Genomic DNA, 12,961 nt, shown 5'->3' with positions numbered 1-12,961 from the left:
ATTGTTATGTTATGTCTATCTATATTCTTTTGGGTCAATAAATTATATTTCTCAATTATAATTTATCTCTTCTCTAATTATTTCATTTGATATCTTGGGAAACTTATAGAATCTTACATTCTCACTTTTAACCAAATTGTTAGTCCTTTTGTTAATACATCTATAGGATCTACTTTTGGTTAAGTAACCCAAGAATATTCCTCATTACTTTCGGGTTCAAAATTTCATGGAGAATCGTCTCTCTTTATGTAGCACTTACTACCAAATGTTTTGAAATACTTGAGACTAGGAGAGGTACCATACCATAGTTCATAGGGTGTCTTGTTTGTTCCCTTCTTTACTAGTACCTGGTTCAAAGTGTAAATTATAGTGCTTATTGCTTCTCTCTAATAGGTCTTTGGCACATATCCCTCAATCAAAATGGTCATTCTAGCATCAACTATTGTTCAATTCCTTCTTTCTAAAACATCATCCTATTGAGGAGTTATTAGGGATGACATTTCTATCTTGATTTCATTACCTTCACCATAGTTCATAAACTCATCAAGTATGAACTCACCTTATTTATCCAATCTTAGACACTTGAAGATTTTTCATGTTTCATTTTCTACCAATGCTTTGAAATATTTATATTTACTAAACGCCTCAAAATTATCTTTGAGAAAAGTCACCCATGTCATTCTTGAATGATCATTAGTAAAGAAAATAAATATATATCTCTATTGTAACTATCATGTCTCATATGACCATATAGGCTAATATGCACTGAATCAAGTATACTCTCTGATAGAAAACACTTGCTACTGAAACATAAATGAGTTGAAAAAAAAAGTTAAAATTTATGAAACATTGAGTTTTTTGGCTTCACAAGTTTTCTGGCTTCACATTGAGTTTTTTGGCTTCACTTTCACCAAATTATCAAAGTTTGCAAGAATATTATATGCATTAACCACTTATCTTCCATTCTAACCATCAAGAAATTATTAATAGTATTATTCAACTGAAATATGTTGGTATAATTGATTTAGTTGATGAAGTTGTTAAAGAAGTGAAGTTATTGATGATTAGAACATGGTTGATAAACATGATATCAGTTATACTATTTGTCATTGATGTTAAACTATTTAGCTTTTCGTTGACTTGTTACCATAATTTTAGAAAAGGAATTCTAGAAATGTTGAAAATGTCTCATAGTTATGTCGATAAGGATATTATTAGGTAACAATTAGAATATACAATGATGAACACTTAAATGATATGATTGTTAACATAATATATGCACATGCATATTAGAAGGAGGTTACTAGTTGAGAACAATTCAGGATTGAGTAAAGAAGTATGAAAAAGAGTTTTGTTGAGAATATATTAAAACATGAAATGCTTCTCGAAAAGAGTAGGATGTATTAGTGAACTAGGATCCAAGTCTTATCGGAACAAGGGAAGATGCTTATTGAAAACAATGGAGACTTATAGGCAAGCAATGAGAAAAAAAAGAAGGATAGATGTTAAGTAGAAAGGAGAAAGTGGGGTGACTCAAAGTCTAATTCAAGGAGCATAGTGATGACATTAAAATAAAGGAAAGACGGACAAGGATTACTCAAGAAGTTTCTACAAGGTCAAAAATAACTTATGGAGATGGTGGAATATGAGAAGAATAATTTGATGATGAAGATCTAATCATTAGATCTATGTTTAGGGTTTATGATTGTAATGTTATTATATAAAGGAAAAAGAAAGAAGGAATTTAGTATCATGACAAAGAGGAAGAAAGATAGTGGTGAACATGAGAGACTATCAATAGTATAAAGGAATTGTTGTGATCGTAGAAAAGGTATAGATTTGATCAGAGGATTGTAATGATGTGTTATTGTGTTAAGGGATTGTAATGTATTTAATATGGAAAGTTAGTGCAAACTAGAAATCATTTTTATATGTTACTCTCTAACAATTGTGATAGAAAAATATCTAATCAAGCAGTCTATTGTAAATCCTTTAATAGGGTGACATAATTAGAGTAGAGTTTCTAGATCCTCTAATTAGGTTACTCCTAGAAGGGTAAAGGCTTTAATAGGTCTTAGGGAAATCCCTTAACAGGGTAACACCTAATAATATTTTTGCAACCCTTAACTAGGTAAGCTCCTAATAAGGTGTATTCCAAAAGAGTGCATCTATTTGTGAGCACCAATCTCACACTGTCGTTTTCACCCTAATCGGGTTTCTATGAATTTGTGTGATTTTTTTATTGTAAGGAATTGATTCTTAATACTTAGTAAATCAATAATGTTGTTATTAGTAAACTAGAATTACTATCGATAGACTCTAAAAGAAGTTTGATTTGTGATTTACTATTTAACTTGGTGATTACTGATTCACTCCCCCTGCCCCCAATAATCTTCCTATATCTGCAAAGTAAGATACCTCTAGTTTTTCTTCCAACAACTATTTCATCACTATATTTTCCAATGATTCAACATAATTCTTCTTTAAGTTTTAATCTATAGCCCTTGTCATTTAGCTGTCTCACACTTACATATTGTGAGTTAGACCCTCCACATAGTAGACATCAATAGTGGTTTCTATAACATTAAAGTAAATAGTAGCTTTGTCTTTTATTGAGCATGGTGAGCTATTAACAAACCTTACAATTTACTATAAAATTCATTAAGCTTAATTAACTTACTTTTGTCACTGATCATATGGTGTGAGCACCCACTATCTATAATTTAGTCACCACTTGGTTTGATGTCTAATACAAGATTGTTTTCCTCCTTTCTATCTTATATGAGGGTATCATCTTTAATTGTAACAAATATAATGTCTTCTCCATTATTTCCATCAAAGTCCTCATATGTTTCTCCATCATCCATAGACACATAACATTGTTTTTTTCAATTACCCAGTGTACTTCATGTGAATTTCCTTCTCCTTCTCAGGTTCCATTTAGACACCTAGAAGAAATATGTCCAATCATTTTACAAGCGAAACATATCAAAAGTATTTTACCTTTATACTCACCAACTCCTCAAGTTTTCCTTGCTATCAATGCTTAAAATTTTGCTTTCTTATTTCCTTCCTCTAAGAATGCATCAATTTCCCTGAAAAACTCAATAGGCTATCAGATTCAAACATAATTTGTTTCCCTTTCCTTTAAGAGTTTATTTATATGGATATCTTGAATTCTATTTCAACCTTCAAAATAGTATTTTTAAAGTTATTAAGCTTAAAAGCAATGAACTTACCGATTAATCTATCAACAAATATAATTTCAAAAGTTCTCAGGTCATTAATAGATGACATTCCAATGGAATAATAAGGTAATAAAGTTCTCAACGTATTTCTTATAACCATAGTGTCATATTCAATTTCTCCTCCTAAAACCCTTATTACAATAACCACGTCCTTGGTTCTAGCACTATAGTGAGCTATGTTCTCTCCTTTACCATATTAATGTTGACATACATGCCCCTGAGACTTTCTTCTCTAGATTTCTGCAAATATTTGTCACCTATATAGACTTGTATTAACTTCCTCCAAAGAGTATAATAAGTTCTAAGTCCTCTAACATCAATGTATTCATAATCTAAAAGGGCACTTACAATAGCCTCTTGTGCATGTGTATTTTCTTACTTCCCCTCTAATTGATCTCCACCTAGGTCTCCTCTCGACATCACATACTCAGTTTCTACATGCTTCCAATAATATCATCCATTCCTTTGATGCACAAATCCATTTTATAATCTCATACCAGGTGTATATGAGCAATGTTAGTATGCTAATAGAAACCAAATTTAAATAAAGCTTCTACAAACTAAACAAAATTCATAAACTTCAAGATAGACTAAGATGAGCTCTCAATTGAGAATATGAGCCATTAATGGGCTCTCTCAATAAGAAGCTCTCTTGTTGAGTGGCTTTGTGTAAATAGATAGGATGTATGCTCAAGCTTGTGCTTCAAAAAGGGCTTCAAATGGAGTTGGAATTTGGGTGTGAGTGTATGGTTTTGATGTAAAATGGCTTCTTAAAATGGCATTATGACTTTACTTCATGGATTGTGTTAAAATGGCTTGGGAGAGGATCCAATTTATAGGCAAGAGGCTTGAGGGATTGAGGGCTAAGATGCAAAGATGGGAAAAAGCTCATGGAGGGCTCAGATTGCATGAGAGGAGAGCACATGGATTGTGCTTCCTTACAACCAATCAGAGAGTGACACATGTCACAAGGTGAGAGGATGGAGGAAAGGGGAAAGATGAGTCAACAAAGGAGGCTCAAGGGATAAAATCTTCATAAAGACCCTCATAATGGCTTGTAAGAGCAATAAAAGGGCTTGGAAGAGTTATTTATGGCCTAGTGGGCTTCATAAAGTTTTATGGTTGGGATATTTTGAGGGAGATGAGAGGAATTTCGACTTGGGCTTGATTAGGAAGGTTTTAAGCTTTCTTAGGCTTGTGCAAATGATTAGAGGATGGATTAGGATGGTTTAGGATTAGCTTAGGGATAGGCAAGTGGATGGCATTTAATGAGGGTGGGTGAAGGAGGAGATATTTGTTAACTTTGGCTTGGGTTAGTAAGTTTTAACCCATGTTTAGTGAATGTTACAAGGTTAGGAGGGGATTAGGATTAGGTTTAAAGACATCTTCTAGAAGAGTCTAGACTTTGGATGAGGATAAAGACTTTCTAGAATAGTCTAGAACTTCCTAAGATGAGGATGAAGACTTTCTAGAAGAGTCTAGAACTTCTTAGGATGAGGATAAATTAGATTTGTAGGAAATAAATAAAGTTTTATTTATTTCAAGGGTTTGGGTTGAGGAAATATTTATTAAAACTTTTTTAATAAACATGAGGATTAATATTTAATCTTAATTAAATATTTTGAGTTGGGATTAGGGGTAGGAAATGATGGGATTAGCCTTTAATCAAAATTAAAGAAGGATTAGAAGATTTTGGAAGAGGTTAGTGCTCTTAAGAAAATTGGCCAAGTTTTGGGCAAAAAAAAGAAAAATTTATTTATTTTGGATTTTTTGGTCAATTTATTAATTAAATAATTAATAATAAGAAAATAATGTTTAAATAAGATTTAAACATTTTTGGGAGGGATTCCTTAATTAAATATTTTTAATTAAGATAAAGGGATTTAATGCCATAAAAATAAATTAATTAATTAATTAATTAATGATGATGTCATCAGAAATTTTTCAGAAAATAAAAATACTTTATTTTCTAAAAGTTTTTAGGTGTCTACATTTTGCCCCTCTTTGATGTGATGCCGCAAGTGGCATGGCATCAAAGATAAGAAAATAAGATGCCCAAGGCTAGAGCAGAAGAGGAGAGAATGGACTGCAAGATGCCCCCTCAAGAAGGTGGCGGGGAGAAAAAGCGAGGCTCGACGACTTCTTGAAAAGTACAAGAATCTGAGATGAGCAAGAAGACTCAGATTGGCAAAGAGAAGGGGCTGAATTAGCTCAAACTCTCACTATGGGAGAATGATAAAGGAGAATCAGATGCACAAGAGGAAGCAAGCTTAAGACTTTAGGGAAGGTGGAGGATGAAGGAGCGGAGCGCTATAAAAAGGAATCCAAGATAGGGAGATGGATGAGGGGATTAAAAATTTGATGCAATAGGATTTCAAATAGTCAGATTGGCGAAAGATGGGTTTCAGAGATCCCTAGGACTAGGATTGTGGATCTCAAAAGATGAGGCTTGGTGGATTGATTTGGATTGGTGGATCCCTAAGACTAGGATTGTGGATCCCTAAAGCTAAAGGTGAGGAGCGATTCAAAGAGATACTGATGCATAAGCTGGGGTAGGAGAGACGGATGCTGGATATGGATGGGGGATAATGGAGATAAAGGAAAATAATTGAAGCTTTTTTGAGCAAGGGGATACTTCAAAGAGAAGTACCACCATGTAGTTGAGCAATAGATTTTCTATAGGACTGTTGGTTAATTGCCAAGGTTACCAAGAATATCAAGGCCATGTCACCAACCATCCAGAGGACTGACAGACTGACTCGAAACAAACACACAAGGATTGCCCCAGCATCACACATGAAACTCGAAGGAAACAATGTGGAAATGACACTAGGTAACCCACAAGCAAAAAAGAAACAAACAAAAGACTTGATCAAAACCGTACGCTTAGAGTGTCCCATTCGTAGCATACCATAATATGGAAGATCGTGGCAACCTTGAGGAGGGAACAAAAAGATTGCTTGAAAAATATACTTCAAGACCCAAAAGGGAAGATTCCAAATCAAAAGAAAGTGAAAATCCAAAAGAGAACCGTTTGCCAATGAGATGGGTAGGACGAGGTACTAATAGACCAAGATCAGACATAAGGAAAGCTATATCCTACAAGGATCTATCGGAGAGCACCTAAGCCGATGGATCTGGGTGAGTGATGCATCTAGCAAGCTGAACTAAGAAAGATAACACTTTGGTGATAGGAAATCTAGCTAAAGGATGCATTAGAATAGCTAACCAAGATGTGTGATGGGTGTGAGATGTTGATCAAGGACAAACTAACATGAACGCTGGATAGATACAATGGTACTAAGCTAAAGAGGATGTACAAGCTGACGGACCAAGATATTTACTAGTTGAAGCTGACCAAGATAGTTACAAGCAGGAAAAAGCTCAGGATGATAGGATAGCGGGATGGTTTGATGTTGTGCAAGATGTGAAAGCTAAGGGTGGGGTGATAGCGAAAGATATGGATTTGGCAAGATGCATCCAATGATGATGAGAGATTTTGTGACCAAGGATAGCTCGAGGAGCAGGATGAGATGGCTGGATAGGATGGTAGATAGCTAGGATTATGATGGATATAAAGAGATGACATTGGGTTTGCATGAGGATAGCCTAGAGCTAGATACCAATGACAAGGGAGGATGGACAAGACAAGATCTCCAAGGAATATAGTGACCCCAATCAGAAGATAACATGCGAAAGGAGGTCTTATGATGGATGTGATAGGATTGAAGCTAGGATGGAAAAAGCTGAAGGGGCTAGGGAGATGGATGATAGCTAGGATGGTTGGCTGAAGCTGCAGGAGATAAGTGGATGGTGTGAGATGGAAGATGGAGGGTGGAGGATAGGTGGATAGATTGGAAGATGGAGTTGGATGTCAAGAGATGACCAAAAGCATGAGGATAGGCTAAGATGGGGATGGCGAGATTACGCATGATGCTTGTTTGCCAAGTTTTCATCATGGTACTTGTCCAAGGCGCTTGAATTGCCAAGTTTTCACCAGTGGACGCTTTTTTTTTTTTTTTTTTTTTTTTGACTTTTTGACTTTGGACTTAGCTGGAATGATTTTGGCTTTCTTCAACTATTTTGTCTTTTTTGAGATTTTTCATTGGCTGTTGGAATGTTCAATTTTGTTGCTAACTGTTGGTACACCAGATGTGTGATTTATGCAATAGATTGGATTAGATGGGATTGATGGTTGGAGATGGAGGGATGAAAAGGTTGGAAAGGAGCATGAGATGGGGATGTGTGCAGGATCAACATTTGCACATGTTGGGATAGGTGTGAAAAGAGTATATGGGGGATAGATGGTAGATGTGGGCATGATGGAGGATTTTTGGAAGCGTGCTTGGGGATATAGGAACCCAAGATGGAGTTAGGAGATGGGGGACATGAGTCACTAGATGGAGGATTAGCAATGGTGGATGCCATTATGCATTGGGCTTCAACTTTTTTCTTTGAGATCCACATGGTTTTGAATTTTCTTTTCATAGGCTTTTGCATTATTTTGCATTCTTTGATTGGATTTTTCCTTTTTGGAGTATGTCTGTTAGAATAGACATATGATTGCCTAGGATGTGGATTTTTAGCTTTATGCATTTTGAAGTTGGCATTTACATTGTTGTGGTAAGCTTTGGGAAGATGGTTAGGAGAAGCTTTGTGAGATGGAGAGGATATGGGAGAGCGTGTAGGGGGATGATGATGGATGATGTGCCTCGATATGTGCCTTTGCTGATCTTGCATAGGAATGGAGGGAATAGGATTTGAATGATGGCTGATAGGAGGATGGAGGATGGTAGATTTTGGGACATAGGGACCCAAAATGGATTTAGCGGATGAAGGGGGGATATGGTAGGTTGTTTTAGGTTGCAAAGATGGTGGAGTGGGGATGACATAAGATTTCTTGAAGGAGTGATGGGAGGCTGGCATGGGGGGTTTGGAGATAGGCTTGGTTTGGGGGTGTGGTGTACCAACACCTTTAGATGGTGAGTCTTTGGGTACAAATCCAAGACCATGAAATCCTAGATTTTTTTGTGCAATAATAGGCTTTCTGATTCCTTGCTCTTGTGGTCCTAAACCTTGACCTTGATAATGCCATCGATTGAGCATTTGAACTAGCTGAGGATACTTTTTGCTTGCAAAAAATGGTGGAAGTGCTTTATCAGATGTACTGCAATAGGGAGATACTATTCTTAATTCTTCTGCTGAGAGGAGGCCACTATGGATGAATGTAAGTGAACCAAGAGGGTATATTATAGATGGTGAAATAGCTTGGATAGGTAGTAAGATGGAAGCATGGAGTGGAGGAGATGGTAGGATAGGATCTTGATTTAGCTGATGGGATGAAAAGATATCCTGCAGTAGAGGAGGTATGGCTTGAGGTTTTGGAGATGGAGGGGATAGTGATTTCACTATGGATGAAAGACATGGTACAATGATATCTTCGTTTATGCTTTGGGGGATGTCAACATTCTTTTGGGCAGGATCTTGATAGGATTGGTTTGGAGTGGATGGTGCGATAGGAGGTGAAGGGATGGACTCTTCAAAGGCAGTGGATGGATAGATGGGAGATTCAGTAGTGGAGATGGGTGAGTAGAAGATGGATGCATAAGGGTCATTATGGGAGATTTGGGAAATGCTTGGAGGTGATGTGGATAGGATTTGGAGGGTTTTGACAGATGGTGGGATTTTGATGCTTGCGGGAAGTGGAAGGATTTTAAGCAATTTGATGGATGGTATTGGGATGATAGCTATGGGAGATGGAGGTGATATTATAGATGGGGAAGCTTTATTACTAACTACTTCACATGGTTGGATTAGATGACATGGCTTGTCGACTACTGGAGGCAATTTTTCTTGTATTTCCTCTAGGAGATTCCTTGGAGACTCGTGTGTCGGAGGTGGAGGTGGATTGACAGGAATAGCTAGTGTGATGGGGGTGGAAGATTGGAAGTTTGGTTGATTGGGTGATGGAGGAGAAGTTGGGATATGACATGGCATGACTAGATAGTTTGGAAGAATTCTTGGATTTTGGGGGATGGTTGGCGGAATGTTTCTAAGGCTTTCAATATACCCCTCATAGTCAACAAGATTTTCATCATCATTGGAATAGGAGGTGGCAGGAGCAAGGACAATATGACCGAACACATCATGATAGGTTTGGGATTTCATGTTTTGATGATGAGTCGGATGGGGATGGGGTCTTGCATATGGATGAACATGGAAGCTCATGGTTGGATTTGGATTAAGCGCAGATTTTGGATTGGCTGATGAAGGATTTCCTAGGGAGAGTCAAAGTTGTATGACAGACCTAAGGAGGATTGGCTGGAGATTTTTGGCTTTCCTGTGGATGGAAAACTTCAAGGGCATGCTGTCAAAAAGTGAGAGTTTTGCTTTCCTATGCACTAGATTGGTGGAGATTGTGTTAACTTAAGGATAGACTAATGATCCTATGGGCATGACACGAGATTGACCAATTGTGGATCCCAACCTTTAGCTCAAGGTGATGAGGGATAACAAGTGACAAAGCTAGATTACCCTTTACAAAGCTCAGTCAAAGGGATAACCTTGGTGAGGCTGGTGGATTGGTCGGATTGATTGGATAGCAAATTCTAGCAGAATGACAACAACTCTCTAAAGGCTTGGGTGTGATTTTGGATTGGGTTGCTAGCTGGCTGGGGGGATGATTTGGATGGACTTTGGATTTGGGATTGTTCTAAAGAAAGGAACTAGATAGATTCGGTTGCAGTGGGAGAGCTTGGATGATTTTCTGATGAGGCAGTGACTACGCTAAAGTATGCCTTGAGCTGGGAGATTTCTGCTTTTTTGGGATTTTGACCAAAGTTGGCAAACATTCATTCAAAAGTTATGAACAAACAAGCAAACAAAATTTTGGAGCAAGCATGTCAAACACACCAACATCCTAGGAAGCTTTCTACAAGGATGAAATTTGTTATAGCTAGGGAGTCCTCGATATACGCAAGGTACGTGAGGCCCAAATCCGTAGATGAAACCAAAAAGATGTCACACAGCCGAGAGGAGTGGTAACCCACTTCTCCTCTTTCACTTCTCAAGGGTATAAAGTTCCTTGAGGCTTAGCCCGAGTGACAAAATCTTGATTCCAAGAGAGATGTCTTTGGATTCACCTCCCGATTTTTATACTCCACCGGGTTGCTGGAGTTGAGGTCGTCCCAAGGGGTGATGAAATCTCCAAGCAGGCCTCCTAAAAAGTGTAAAACAAGACCACATACATAATCTTGGGCTTTAAAAGACACGCATTCATTCCAATTGATGATTTAGAATTTGTAAGCTATGATTGAAGACACTTGTGATTATGGCATACAATGTTCATTCCAATTTGACAGTGTCATTAGCATAATGGAAGTCAAGAGATTGTCAACATAAGAAATGCGAGCGTCATTGAAAATGCATCAAAATCATGTGATATTCATTGATTGTTAGGCATTCAAGATTAAGTGTGAGTTTATTTTAAGCCTAAAACAAAGATATGTGAAACTCGATTTGTCAAGCGCGCGCTCAAAGGCCCTCCACGTCAAGAGTTTGTTCAATTTTAATGTCCAAATGAAGTGTTAGCGAGCCTAATGAGCATTCGAAGAATTTTCTAAGTTAGAAAAATGAATAAAAACACAAGTAAGTGAAGTTTGATCTTTGTGGAGCACTTAACACCCTCTTAGGTGGACCCATCCCCATAGATGGCACTGAGATTGCAACCAATGGTTAAATTGATGGGTGATTAAAGAGGGTGAGTCCAACTAAAAACTCACTTAAAGCATCTTTATTTGGTTTTTATAATTTAAGAAGTTCCTAGAATGTAGATTCTTTTTATGCCTCAAAAGATGAAGTGTGAGATATTGTAATGATTAATTGACCTTTTGCATTCAAGATTGGATTTGTTGTTTTAATCATGCATTCAAGAAAAATTTGATTTTAATCCATGGCATTCAAGAGTGTGTTTAGCAACATGCATTCAAAGACAAGTGATTGAACATTCAAGTTTTTTCCTTTGAGCATTCAAGATTGAGATTTTGTGTGTTGTTTTAAGAACTTTGAAGTGCTTTGTTTAACCTTAGATCATTCAAGATTGTTTTGGACTCAAAAGTGAAATGACTCTTTGGACTTTGGTTTTCATTCAAGATTTTGTGTTCTAGTTTGCATATTTTAAGCCCAAAATGATATTCCTAGATTGTTTTGATGCATGAAAAACCTAAGAAACATTCAAGATTTTGCAACAAGACATTTGTTTGGAATAAATAACAAAGCTTTTAGGACAATTTTTGGCAACCATTTAGGACTCTTAGTTTTCATAAAAATTTTAAAAGAACTTTAAAATATTTGCAAATGAGGTTCATTTTATCCTTGATTGATGCTTTGAGTTTGATTTAGATTTTAGTGTACACTTAGTGTTGATTTTGAACCTTTTGAAATGGAAACTTGAAGTTCTTTTTAAATTCTCAAAAATGAAGTGTTCCTAACTTTGCATGAATGCATCTAAAACCTTGATGTTGCAAGGATGCAAATGATTGGATTGGTTTAGTTTCACTTGTTAAAAGATTTTTTCTTTTTTGCAAATTTTTAATTTTTAATGGATTTAAGTATGATTCAGGGGTTCATTTTAAGCACTAAAAAGAAGTGTGTATGATTTTGCTTCCTTAAAAAAAAAATGGCCAAGATCTCCCACAAAAAGAAGAAGAAGTAGATGGAATAAGAAGAATGTAGACAAGAAGGGGAAGAAGAAATCCAAGTGCTTTGTCCACCTATAAGCTTGATAAATCTGCAAACACTATGAGATAGACTATGAGTTCCTTTGTCTTCTTCATGCTCATGTGGACCTACAAAACCAATTTATACAATCCTACCAATCACAAAAACAAGCAAAATTAGCCAAAATTAGCAAAGGACATACAAAATTTGACTAAAAAAGCTAATGAAGATGAACCATGTGGGGTCCCACCAGGCATGCCAAAATGTATATGAGCAATGTTAGTATGCTAATAGAAACCAAATTTAAATAAAGCTTCTACAAACTAAACAAAATTCATAAACTTCAAGATAGACTAAGATGAGCTCTCAATTGAGAATATGAGTCATTAATGGGCTCTCTCAATAAGAAGCTCTCTTGTTGAGTGGCTTTGTGTAAATAGATAAGATGTATGCTCAAGCTTATGCTTCTAAAACGGCTTCAAATGGAGTTGGAATTTGGGTGTGAGTGTATGGTTTTGATGTAAAATGGATTCTTAAAATGGCATTATGACTTTACTTCATGGATTGTGTTAAAATGGCTTGGGAGAGGATCCAATTTATAGGCAAGAGGCTTGAGGGATTGAGGGCTAAGATGCAAGGATGGGAAAAAGGTCATGGAGGGCTTAGATTGCATGAGAGGAGAGCACATGGATTGTGCTTCTTTACAGCCAATCAGGGAGTGACACATGTCACAGGGTGAGAGGATGGAAGAAAGGGGAAGGATGAGTCAACAAAGGAGGCTCAAGGGATAAAATCTTCATAAAGACCCTCATAATGGCTTGTAAGAGCAATAAAAGGGCTTGGAAGAGTCATTTATGGCCTAGTGGGCTTTATAAAATTTTATGGTTGGAATATTTTGAGGGAGATGAGAGGAATTTCAACTTGAGCTTGATTAGGAAGGTTTTAAACTTGCTTAGGCTTGTGCAAATGATTAGAGGATGGATTAGGATGGTTTA

Source organism: Cupressus sempervirens, chromosome 5 (genome assembly GCF_028749045.1).
Source record: "Cupressus sempervirens isolate cs-2001-9-10 chromosome 5, ASM2874904v1, whole genome shotgun sequence".
Taxonomy (NCBI): domain Eukaryota; kingdom Viridiplantae; phylum Streptophyta; class Pinopsida; order Cupressales; family Cupressaceae; genus Cupressus; species Cupressus sempervirens.
This window is presented reverse-complemented; position numbering follows the sequence as displayed.